Source organism: Mytilus edulis, chromosome 11 (genome assembly GCF_963676685.1).
Source record: "Mytilus edulis chromosome 11, xbMytEdul2.2, whole genome shotgun sequence".
Lineage (NCBI taxonomy): Eukaryota > Metazoa > Mollusca > Bivalvia > Mytilida > Mytilidae > Mytilus > Mytilus edulis.
In genome coordinates, this window is record NC_092354.1 from 5,318,304 (window position 1) to 5,330,223 (window position 11,920).

At 34.7% G+C, this 11,920-nt stretch overlaps 1 long non-coding RNA gene across 1 annotated transcript; it reads right to left on the minus strand.

The window, feature by feature from the left end:
• Positions 1-6,194: 6,194 nt before the first annotated feature.
• Positions 6,195-8,082, minus strand: LOC139495053 (uncharacterized). The gene is made up of 2 exons (XR_011657246.1): positions 7,225-8,082; positions 6,195-6,559 (listed from the first exon to the last, which is right to left on the minus strand). It is a non-coding gene; the product is annotated as an uncharacterized lncRNA (long non-coding RNA).
• Between the last annotated feature and the right edge of the window lie 3,838 nt (positions 8,083-11,920).

Consider the following 11,920-nt stretch of genomic DNA (forward strand, 5'->3'; position numbering starts at 1 on the left):
GTGAGAGAGAGAGTAGGGGGGTGGGGGTATGAGAGTGTGAGAGAAACAGTTATGGTGGATGAAACCTATTGTGGAAAGCTCATTTTCAATAAGAGGTAGCGGTCTCTGTTGGTTCCTTATCGATGTAAACAGCTACAGTCATGACAACATTGTTTCACTTATATATATATATATATATATATATATGCTATTTTACAAAAAAATTGTATTGTGATTTCATAACGTTATCAAATTTTACTATCTAGCATATGAGTAAGATGTGAGATTGTAGAGCAAAGAGTTGAAACGTATTTCAATAAGATTTTAGCATATGGAGCCGTATTGTACTGAAGATTGTTTTTTATAAATTGATATTTACATAGTATTATGGTTTGAACTGAATTCAACCTGTGGAAAAAAATTTTTCTTTTTGCTAAGCGGGGGGATGTTATGTATTAGGGTTGAATTCTGTTCGAGGTCGGGGCTATTCCAGGTAAGGGTGTAAGGTCAGACCCGTAATGCTGTTTTTGATGTCTCTTGAGTGTGAACGTGCTTATGGAGAATAAAGACGTGTTTGTAATGATGTCTTGTCCATTTATTTAGTCCCCGTAAAAGGCAAGAACATCTCAATATGTCCTACCTGTACTGAGGGGAAGCAACTATTCCCTTTTCCTGGCATGGGTAAGACTATCAACGATCAAATTAAGGACTGACTCTACAACAAATGGAAGTTTTTGACAACTTTGACTGGCTATACAGCCTTGCACGGTCGGTTAAGACTCTACATCTTTGCTCAGACCTTTTGTACCTTTCGTATATGTGATAATCGTGTGAATATACCTGGCATGACAATTATATTGTGTACATCACACAGGTAAATTAATAAAATTGTCGTTCATGGTATGTAGTGGTGCATGACAAATGTTACTCCAATACATTAAGCCATTTTGCCGTGAGTGCCAAAATGAATGTTTAAATCGAATCCAACGAATAAAGCAATCAAATCAGGCTTTCCCGTTTGAATGGTTTTACACTAGTGATTTTGGGGCCCTTTATAGCTTGTTGTTCGTTGTGAGCCAAGGCTCCGTGTTGAAGACCGTACTTTAACCTATAATGGTTTACTTTTTAAATTGTTATTTGGATGGAGAGTTTTCTCAAAACAAAATAGATGCTGTCTGTATGCTATGTAAATGTAGTGAAGAGACACTTGCTCATTTTCTGCTAGGCTGTACCCGGCTTGAATATATACGTAGAGATATTGTTGAAAAGATCACCAACACTTGTAGCTTTGCTGTTTGCCAAATATAGTCTATCCGTAGAAATAGATCTTCTTACTGTCGTAGTGAATCCTTATGCCTATTGTATCACCTCGGCACATTTAGAGCTTACTAATGACATTAACATTCATTTAGAACCATTGTGTAGGCATCTTATATATAAATTGCACCATAAGCGATATGAATTACTGAACATTATACCTAAGAAGAAGAATCGAAAAGGTGGCATTAAACATTAATCATTTCAATAGTGTTGTCAGATCACCTCTATGCAATATATATCTAAAATTCAATTTTAAAATATAAATTTTAGATTTTAAATCATACATATGTGTTTTATGTGTGGATAAAGAACTTTTATCAGTGTAAATAATTCTTATGGATCTACTGTAAATATTGGTGGAGGATATTCTGTATAACATTTATCATACACCGTACTCCGGGTACCAGGAGGTGTGCCTTAATTGGCAGAAGATATTCAGATAGATAGATAGATAGATTGGCACTCACACCACATCTTCCTATATCTATGTCAGTAAAGTCAAACTGCAGTACTGCAGTGGAAAGATACAGATAATGAAACATATCATAATCGTATCAGTTGTAACCGGAGAGCACGTATCTAATTCTTATCGTCACCACCAGGATTCGAACCCCGGTCGTCTGTGTGAGTCAGTGCGTTAACCCACTGAGCCTAAGAATCGATTCCCTAGCTTAATTGATTAAGACTGGCTTTATATGTTCTACCTGTACTGAGGGAAACAACCCCGCTACACTATTCGCGCACGATTAGAGTCATCATTTCTTAATATATGACTTTAAACAACACAAACCCTGGCTATACTCCCGATAACCATCGTGGATTTTTTAGTCGGGCGTCAAATGTAACCGGAGAGAACGTATCTACTCTGCAATTTCACGAGAGAGAATACTGAGGGGAAGCAACCCCGCTACACAGTAATGAACTCTCTCAGCACAATATTGAAAATCACTCGAGAAAGCGAGATGTCCTAGAAAATTTTACACTCCTTCTATGTTCATAATTTAAATACCTTTGGCATCTGGAGTCTGGGCGACATTTAGTATGATTGCTTTTGTAATGTTCCACAACATTAACTAAAAGGTCCTTCAGCTCTTTGAATTTTGTTCGCAATTACGAATTGTCCAATGAAAGTGGCTGGTACCAAGACCTTGTTGATAAATATTCCGCGTCAACTTCTCAAATAATACACGATGGTCTTGATGTATAGATTCTGCGTTCTGATGTTGTTTATCATCTTTTCAACGTGTTTTATAGTTCTTTCATTTGTATTTGTTCCATTATTGATATCGCATCAACCTACCTATTGTATTTATTGTGAACTCGTCCTGAATATGCATGAAATATTTGCCACTGAACGTTAAGCAACCAACAATCAATCTATACATTATTAATATTACTGTTGAATGGATTTATGTGATATCCGTTTGACGTGGCTCGGTACTTATACATCTCGTCGATGTGTTTGTAATGGCTTTCAATTTTAGGCAGTTAAGCGAGCACCCTGGATTTGTGTGCTACCCAATAAATGCTGAAATACATGCCTTTGTTATCATCTAGCTGACTACTATATTATTTATAACTTATTAGGCAGTTATTACAATAAATATGACCAGAAAAACCTTAAATGATCGTCGATTTTCCCAAAAGTTTTGAAGTTGCACATAGGAAGTAGAGCACATTAGGAATCCTTCTGTAGTTTATTATCCTCTGAGCTTTTGGCTAAGATGTCAAAGAACAAATGTATGAAATATTTAATTACCGAAAATCTCTAAAGGCAAGTAGTTAAGATTTCCAAATTGCAAAAGTCGTAGGAATATTGTTTGTCATCTATACGTAGTCAACTACGTACATATACGTCATCCGATCAGTAGTTGGCGGCAATTTTGAATTAGAAGACGAAATGTTCGTATCTTTTCAATTTGGACGCAGGGGTTTAAATAAGCGGTGGTCCGAGGTCTGAGACTTTCCAATTCTGCAGTCGAACTTTCTACTTGGTTACTAGCTACGCTGACATGCTCGACGGACCTTGAAAGAAAATAAAAATCAAAGCGCGAAAGCGCTGTAAAGGCAGTTAATTACAGGTTGTGTGTATTTCTAGTCCAGTTATACCATTATCTTCCATAGAACAGAGGTGGTTTGTAGAATTTAAGATTCAGAGTTCTTTTGTACCTAGTTCACCTATATCTATAGTCTATGTTTACAGTATATTTTCTGTGCCTCCCATGAAATGCATTTTTAGCCATGGCCTTGTCAGTTTGCTTTAAATTTATGAGTTTGACTGTCCCTTTGGTGTCTTTCGTCCCTCTTCTTTAGACATATAAGAACTTTTCCTTTTCAATATAAATAGACTATTTTTAATTATTGATTGTATACGCATATTCTATGACTCCCATAAAAAATAGTTCACAAAGATTGACTAGTCTCTGTACTGTGTTTATAGCAAGAACACCAAGTAACATAATGGTAAATGTACATAGTAACATGTCAACTTTTTTGATGACCATACCTGGCAACTGTCAGTATTTGCAGAGTATTTCCCCCATCGAGCTCAAGGCTCCCAAATGGAAATTTTGTAAGAGCAATTTTGTCGACTATTTTAAAGAAAACAATTAATTCAACAATGGCTATGAGCTTGTTAATGCACGAAGAAGCCAAAAACCACATTAGAATATATTTGAAGGGAATCCATGACAAATCGCCCCACTTTAAAAACAAGAGTGCACACACTGAAATGTCTCGCCTTCTTTACTAATCATTGATATTATGTTGATAATCCTAATAATAAAGCTTTATTACAACTGTCACATAATCTTAACATAAACCAAGAAAACTAAACATTGACAATTGAACCATGAAAATGAGGTCAAGGTCAGATAAACCATGCCAGGTAGGCATGTACAGCTAACAATTCTTCCATACAACAAATAAAATTGACTTATTGCTTATAGTTTAAGAAAAACAGACCAAAACACAAAAGCTTAACACTGAGCAATGAATTGTAAAAAATGAGATCAAGGTCAAATAAAACCTGCGCGACTGACATGTAGATCATGAAATATTTCCATACACCAAATATAGTTGACCTATTGCATATAGTATTAGAAAAAAAGGCCAAAACTCAAAAACTTAACTTTGACCACTGAACCATGAAAATGAGGTCAAGGTCATATGACACCTGCCAGGTAGACCTGTACACCTTACAACCATTCTATACACAAAATATAGAAGACCTATTGCAAACAGTATAAGAAAAACAGACCAAAACACAAAACTTAACTATAACCACTAAACCATGAAAATGAGGTCAAGGTCAGATGACACCTGCCAGTTGGACATGTACACCTTACAATGCTTCCATACACCGAATTTACTAGACCTATTGCTTATAGTATCTCAGATATGGACTTGACCACCAAAACTTAACCTTGTTCGCTGATCCATGAAATGAGGTCGAGGTCAAGTGAAAACTGTCTGACGGGCAAGAGGACCTTGCAAGGTACGCACATACCAAATATAGTTATCCTATTACTTATAATAAGAGAGAATTTAACATTACAAAAATTTTAACTTTTTTTTCAAGTAGTCACTGAACCATGAAAATGAGGTCAAGGATATTGGACATGTGACTGACGGAAACTTCGTAACATGAGGCAACCATATACATGAAGTATGAAGCATCCAGGTCTCCCACCTTCTAAAATATAAAGCTTTTAAGAACTGAGCTAACATCGCCGCCGCCCCCGGATCACTATCTGCGACAAAAGTTGCAGGCTCGACAAAAAAACTGCCCCAACCTGGATTACCAAATCGCCCCCACTTGTGAACCGTGTTAAATCCCGTTAATATTACTCCTGCCAACTGGTCCCACCTAATGGAAATCGGTGAAATCTAGATCAATATATTATTAACCAGGATGAATTTAGTAATGCCAACTCACCCCACTTATGGAAAAAGATGTTATCCCATCGAATATAAGTTCAATTCCATATATTGCATTATGATACATTTAACAGGTTTCTTTTCAATTGTTATGCAAATAACTAAGCTTCAAAACTTAGTTATTCTTCAACAATCAGGGTTTTTTTAGAATTATAATTTCAGTATATATCAATAATAGTAAGTAAATTAATTTTCGGTTTGTTTGTATTCTGTGTACATTAGTTTTCATTAAAGTGGTGCGAGTTTTTATTTTTAATTATATATATATTATTAATCTAAATATTACCGTTTTTTTATAAGTAGGGCGAGTTGGCAGGAGTAATATTAAACATGATTTAACCAATTTCACATGTGGGGCGATTTGATAAATCAGTTTGTGGCGGTTTTTTAAAAAGTGGGGCGATAAGCCAGTGGGGCGACTTGTCCTGCTTCCATTTGAAGGCCCCCTTGAAGGTTTTGTATGACTATATGAACCATCTTTCATGTAAAACCCCCGTGTGCATTTTGAAAAGTTGGCAGATATGTTTCTAACTCCAGGCAAAATCTACTGGTATGAATGAAAAAGAAGTTTTCAATTAAGGCTCTGTGGCCATAACAGCTGTCTCATTAGCATTTTAACCACTTCCAATATTTGCAATTAAAACAATAGAAGAAAATTATTCAACGCAAAAACAAAACTTACTTGTAAATATGAAATTCTCTTTACGGTATGAGTTTTTCTCATTGTTTGAGATTGTACAGTAGTACATGTACCTGTAACTGCTTATACCAATTTCTTATTCACTTTTGCTTGATTAACTCACTAAATATCATATACATTGTACCACATCTCCTTATTTTTATAAGCATTCCAATAACATGAACAATTGTAATTCAATTCTATATACCAAAGCAAAATGAACTGCACCACTTTCATTCACTAGTATGCATCTTTTGGCAAAATACAAGTTCTTAAATGACACAATATATATTTATTGATAAAAAAAATAAAATTAGTATACAACTCTATAAACAGGTATAAAAAAACACAGCTGTGTCATTCCATATGTGAAGCTCAACATTAGCTGGTCAGTTGGTGGTGGACAGTTATAGTTCCTTTCTGCAGGCTAGGATGAATGACTTTTCAGGAAAACCAATTTCACAAATCAAAACTTTCCTCTAGATTTCTCCTACAATATTCATCCAGTTTAGTTCTTTTGTTTTAATTGGACACCGTCCTGATTTTTAATTTTGCAAACCATTCAGTCTCTTGCTTGCAAATGGTGCATGAAATTAGGATGGGTATGGCAGTAGACAAGTCTCTTTAAAGTGGGTTTGTGCCCTGAAAAAAAGTTTTATAACTTAATTTTTTTGAAACTTGTGCAACACACATACCTAAATAACTATAACATAGAAGAGAGCAGCATTCTTGTCAATGTTTTGTTCCTGTTTACATTGTCATTGATATTTTTTTCAGAAAGCCGGAGGCATAGCTCATGAATTCCTGTCATTACATCCTAAATTAACATAATTACTGCTAGAATAATTATCAGTATGATATACGTACACTATCATTGTACAGCCCAAGTCTTCAGTATATATAATTGTTGCATTCATTCACTCCTGTGTTCAGTCGTTCAAAAATATTTAAACATCAACAAATGAACTTTAATAAGGACAAGAAAACACTAGAAAAGATACGTACATACAACCCGTGTTTAAGTGTATTTGAGAGAAATATATCGGGTTAAACGATTTATAAAGGAGATGATATATCTGGTTAAACGATGTATAAAGGAGGAAAAATTGTAGATATTGCATTACGATGCTTTCTACCTAATAGCACGTGAATGTGTTTACATATTTAGACTTGACCCAGTATGACCCGTACCTTGTAGGTCACCGTCGTCGACTAGACTACAGTCGTGTATAAGACAATAAAAAGCTTAAGCCTGTACTATTTGTGTGAAGTAAATGTGTTTGTTCTGTACATTTAAATTGTTTTACCTGATAGCAAGGACGTATATCTATCCGTTTCCTTCTCAATTCACTTTGTCAAATTCTTCGAGCTTCTTCCAAACATACGTATTACTGCGCCTGGAAGTGAGAAAAATATGAGAAATCTTCGTAAAATAATGCTATTTTCAATTTTGTGGAATCCATTTTGTTATATTTATTATACAAAGATAAAAAAAGTTACGATTAATTATGAATTTGCATATCATTATACGGAACGTTTATGGACTATTTTTTCCATAGCTGTAAAACGGTCATTTTGGCGGGAAATCATGTACACATGCACACGTAGATTGGCTGGTACCCGATCGTAATGTTACACATCACATACACAAAAAGCTAATACCCGGAACGTAGTACCGGGAACCAGGATAATACGTAGACAACATACATAACTAATACCGAAATTGAAAACGCTTTACAGTTTCTCGTTCATAAACCGAATTCCGCTTTGAATTATAGAAGATGCAATATTAATCATGTTCATTGTCGACTTTTCATTGTTATATCAACATCTGAACTAATTAAAGAATCTTTAGATGTCAGATAACACTCGAAATTGACCCGACCTCTTTCCGCACGGAATACACATAATGATAGTTTGTAGTCAGGTTGACTGCTTATAATGCAAAATACACACTCATAACAAGTTCTATAAAACAAACAAAACACACTGATCGTTTCTTTAGTCCCCAATGTAAATGAAAGAAATAAAAACCATATCATACCATAAAAAGAAGAGGAGAAATTCGAACATTTCCGGATCTATTTCTGGCCAAAAGACCCCCTGCAAAGATTGGGTATGAAAAGATGAACCTCATGACTTAAGTCAGGCCTTAAAGCACTGCCTTTAAAAAATAACTTTGCAAACATTTTTACCCAAGTTTCCTAATAAACGATCTCAAGCTTATTTTCATCATTACAATTCATGACAGCGATGTTCAATTTGTTCAACCGCTAGCTTTATACAGAAAATCGCCGATAAATAATGTGTAAATCCGAGTAAAATCGTATCTCACTTTCGAGGCTCCACTATCTGCCAAGAGAGAACAACATTGACAAAAAATGGCTGCCGCGAGATTACAATATTGGATCCGATTCCGGAAGCGGATAAGGGTAATCCTGGGTTATGGCTATAAAAAAGCTATAAAAATCTAGACAGGTGACAAAATACATCTATGCATGGTAAAAAAATATAAACATTAGAATTCAAAACCAAAAGATATATGTTCAAGAAAGAAAAAGAAGAAAATATTTTGTACACCAATTTTAATGTCAAAATCCAATACAATATGACAGCTGGGAACACTTTATCTAACAGCTTAAATTTTTTTTATCAAATGAAATATAGGGGAAGTCCCTGTGGTCACCCTAACCCTCATGTTTTAGAACTTTATAACAGTTGGGATCCCCAACTCTAAATTAAATGAAATATAGGGGGAGTCCCTGCAGTCACCTGATTGAGAAATTGGAAACAGTCGATATCCCCACCTTTAAATTAAACCACATGTATTCGTGTATGAGAACTAATCAAATGAAATATAGAGAGTCCTTAGGGTTACCCTACCCACTCCTGTTTGATAACTTAGAAACAGATGGGATCCCCACCTCTCAACCATATATATTCATGTATTGGACAATATAACAAATCAAATGACATATAGGGGAAATCACTGGGGTCCCCCACCTCCTCCTGTTTGAAAACTTAGATAACGATCGAGATACCCCACCCATAAACCATATATATTCATGTATGGGACAATATTAACAATCAAATGAAAAATAGGGGTTTTGAGAACTTGTAAAAGATTGAGATACCAACGCCTTAACCATATTAATTCCTGTTTGCCTATTTTTTTTCTTCAAATTTTAATCTAGCCCCCCCCCCCCCCCCCATAAAAATCAAATGATATCATGATATCTCCCTTATATGAATGTTACAGTTATTTGTTACTTACCTTATGTTCCTGATTGGCATATTTTTCAATGAATTTTGAAATTTTACCCGGTACCTCGTTACCTTTCTTCAAAATTTCAGACGGGTCAAAAAGATTGTCATTATCTGAACTTTCCCCACGGTCTCCTGTTCCGATTCATCACCAGAATCTGTTTTCATCTCCACATGTTTTCGTTTACCGGAAGAAGATGATTCTACTGGATTTCTTTTATCCGGTAACCAATGACGTGTTGTCCTCTCGTCACTTTCACCATCTAACCTAGACGCCCAATCATCTGATTGTGGATGAGTTTTGCCCTTATTGGCATTTTGTTTGTCTTTTTTGGCACTTGAATTGCCCATATAAGTATCACCCTCATTGATATGTTCAATGTCACTAAGGCACTAAACTGACCATCGTCAAACAGTTCAACTTGAGAAGTAATCTAAATCTTCTTACAAATATCGAAAAGGAGTATGCTGAGTATTTATGTGACACGCAAGTTTATATAGTACACAGGTGACCTGTTTTTCTCACCTGTATGGTTTTAATTTAAACAGCTCAGCTTTTAACAAATGTTATATCTTATGGTTTTTTCTGACGTATAATAGTATTTACTTCACTGTGTATTTTGTAAAATTGTTATTCTAAAAACATTGTTAATAGTTATCAACGGTACCAGGATTATAATTTAATACGCCAGACGCGTGTTTCGTCTACATAAGACTCATCAGTGACGATCCAAAATTCCAAAAAGTTTTGTAAAATGACCACATTATTGATATTCATGTCAACACCGAAGTGTTGACTACTGGGCTGATTAACTAATTCTTCAAAGTATGTGTTTTGTCCTGAATACAAGATATCCGGATATTAATCTGGCAGCTTGATAAAACGCGCGGTGACCCAGCATTTCTATCGAGTCAATTTTTATATGGCCTCACTTATAATGTAAATGTAAACCCATGTTTATCTGCATATATGATACTTTAAGTTCCGGACTAAATTACTTTTACACATTTCTAAAAAAAAAAACAGAAAATTGTGTAAAAAAGTGTACAAAAGATATTTGTTATTTGTTAGTCATTTATAAATTCATTATCTTGATTGCTGGAACTTGGAAAGATGTGAAAAAAAGCAATAGACATAAGACATGTAAATAAAGCTGATATTGTGACAGATATTACAGAAGGAAAAATTTATTAGAACTAGTATGATAATGGATTTATGATGGGCTAAACAATTAGTAGTTTAAAAAAGGAGGGACGAAAGATACCACTCGATATCGAAACTTGCACCTTTATTTCTTATCTAAGATCGGTATTGAACTGCAATCATAAATTTACTATAGTCAAGAGTGTTAAGTATTAATAGATTTATAGTTTTCATGAACTTTAGCAGACTGTCTGATAGACCGTTAAATTTAATGTATGATGCTATGTTTTAACTGTAATTATTTATTATTAGAAGCCGTATAAGTTATGTCTCTGTTTTATAGTCGTCCCTATAGTTGAGTAGTCTGGGGATGAATGACGATTTTATGTGTGAAAAAGTAATGAAAGTAGTAAAGGCCTTCGCGATAATAAAAGTTGGTAAATGTTGAGATGCAGGAAAGTTTAAAATAGTTAGTGGTAGTTAATGGATATGTCTATATTGAACAAATTGAATGTAGTTAATTGAAGTGTATATTTATGAACTTGTTCATAATAAATATGTATATCTGAACATGAGTCTTTAAAGCCAGTGCCTTATAACAGCTCCGTGACATTATGGTAGCCAGAGACGAGATTTATTTTGGATTGAACATTTTGAACTTAAGCTGTTAACTTTTGAACAGGACTTCTACGAAGATTTTGGACATACACTGTTAACTCGCCAAGAAGAAATAAATTGGAAGTGAAGAATGCGCCAATAAATTTTGAAAGAAAACATCGAAGATTCAACAAAATGAAAATGTTTGCAATGCTGAGAGGAAGAGGTGGTTTAGAAAATCGTGAGAATATATTTCAGCAATCGAGAAGACAACGAACAGAAAACATATGTCCATCAGACGGTAGGCCGATTTGTACAGGTGGAAAGAAGATTCGATGAAGAATTATGCATCGGGGAAACTTGAAGCTGCTTCCTTAACGAAAGGAAAGGCAGAAGAAATACATGGATCGTCTTACGTGAAATAATAAAATTAACGGTACCAATTTTCTTGCACCAGATGCGCATTTCGACAATACATGTCTCTTCAGTGATGCTTGTGGCCAAAATATTTGAAATCCAAAGCTTATATAAAAGATGAAGAGCTATAATCCAAAAGGTCCAAAAAGTTTAGCCAAATCCGTGAAAGGAATCAGAGCTTTGCATGAGGGAGATACATTCCTTAATCTATAATAATTTCTAATATGTTGTAACAGTAAATTTTATAGAATTCGTCTATCACGACGTCTGTTTTGAATGATGGGGAATTTACTACTGAATATGGAAATTCGACTGTCGCGACGTCTGTTATGAATGAGGTTCATTTCAGATGCTGTAATGGAACAGGAAAGGAATCCTGCTGAAGTATGTGGAAATATCAATTCGGAAATTTGTCTATCACGACGTCTGTTTTAAATGAAGGTTATTTCAGAAGATGAAAAGGAAAATGTGAAAATAAAAGTATAGGAAACTCGTCTGTTCTGAAGGATGTGGAAATTAGTACTGAAAAATCTCGACAAAGTTATTTTAGATGTTGTTAAGTAAAATGGTATTACCAGTTA